Genomic DNA, 1,643 nt, shown 5'->3' on the forward strand with positions numbered 1-1,643 from the left:
GGTATGCCGTTCTTTCTTCTGTAGCTACCATGGAGTGATATGTGCTGCAATTTGGAGCTAAAGCTACCTAGCATCTTAGTCCTTTTCCAGCTAACAAAGAATATTGCACGTTGCCTCATTATCAATATCTGTTGTGAAAAACTGAAAGAAAGAAATTGTCAACCCAATGAAAAATTGAAGAGGTTTCAAGGCACTATAGCTGATCACTTCATTGCCAAGTGGTCTCAACCTAGTAAGTTCCTACCAGAATAGGTAAAGAGAAGTAAATTAACAATGGGAGGGAAAGGTAGAGGTTTCTTGCCTTCTCGGATGGAAGCAAATGTAAGCATCAAGGACGAAAAGGAATTCAAAGCTGTTGTTAGCAAGCTGCCATGGTAAAACAATTTTCAGAGGGCAAGTAATGGGTTTTAGCAAATCAGTACTACATCATGTTAGCTAAGAGTCAACCATTCAATCAAAAGCCCTAAAATGTTCAATTTTCCTGCAAGCATTGACCATGCCTAATCATATATGCAGAACACATATCCAAAATTAGTACAAAAGATGAATTACCTTAGGGTTGCTTCGCGAGCACCTACAGATGGTATCATTGCTTGCTTCCAATGTCTGGCATGCCAGCCATGTAGATAATATATTTTCCAAACATTTCACCTAGTGCAAAATATAGATGGTTGAATGCTGGAACAAACAACGGTGATAGAAAAATTGATATATACATATTTATCGATCCTAACTCGGAGGATAACTTGCATATACCCACTCTACAAACTTACAGCTGATAGCCCCCCTTTCATATACCTAATTTCGAAATTCCATATAGTCAGCACGATGAATAATTTGCATGGAAAGTTATGGAGAAAGGGGGCATAGAGCTCTGAACTGCGCATCAATTTGGTCGCGCTCGCCATCGTCTGCCCCTCCACGCCGCTCTCAAATCGTCCTTCCTCGTGCAAGTAATGAAGATTGTCGAGGGCTGGAGGCAGCACTCACTTCCCCTACAGAAATGCATGCCGCGCATAATCAAAACGCCAGTAAAAGCTCGCAACAGCTATTTCAAGGTGTTGCGATCGTCAAAGCCACTTGAAATCAAGGTGTTAGATGTCCATATACCAGAAGGAATCGTCCATCCTCGTGCAAGTAATGAAGATGGTCGAGGGCTGGAGGCAGCACTCACTTCCCCTACAGAAATGCATGCCGCTCATAATCGAAACGCCAGTAAAAGCTCGCAACAGCTATTTCAATGTGTTGCGATCATCAAAGCCACTTGAAATCAAGGTGTTAGCTGTGCATATACCAGAAGGATACACCAATTGCGCTGTGCATTCCCCTGCTGCACCGATTAGCCACAACAGGTCACGTGCACGCCTCTAGACACAAGTAGCGACCGCACGCTAAAAAAAGACAGGCTCCTAAGAATCAGAAGTTAGCAATACATGCTGCACGATTAACAACACGGGCACGGTGTGCGCTGCGCCAAACTTCCCATACAGCCGACACGATGAATAAGTTGCACTGAAATAATATGGCTACAAAATTTGAATCCTGAGAAGCCTAAAGTATAGAGAAATATAAATAACACATAAGCACAATCAGACAACATGTACTCATGAATTCCACATTTAAATGAAGCCAACATGTAAAGA

The 1,643-nt window shown here is 42.3% G+C and overlaps 1 long non-coding RNA gene across 1 annotated transcript; it reads right to left on the reverse strand.

Annotated features, from left to right (window-relative positions):
• Positions 1–843: 843 nt before the first annotated feature.
• LOC124702118 lies at positions 844–1,378 on the reverse strand. Its single transcript, XR_007002357.1, has 3 exons — positions 1,295–1,378; positions 1,111–1,179; positions 844–995 (listed from the first exon to the last, which is right to left on the reverse strand). It is a non-coding gene; the product is annotated as an uncharacterized LOC124702118 (long non-coding RNA).
• Between the last annotated feature and the right edge of the window lie 265 nt (positions 1,379–1,643).

The sequence above is a fragment of the Lolium rigidum genome, chromosome 3, assembly GCF_022539505.1.
Source record: "Lolium rigidum isolate FL_2022 chromosome 3, APGP_CSIRO_Lrig_0.1, whole genome shotgun sequence".
Classification (NCBI taxonomy): Eukaryota; Viridiplantae; Streptophyta; class Magnoliopsida; order Poales; family Poaceae; genus Lolium; species Lolium rigidum.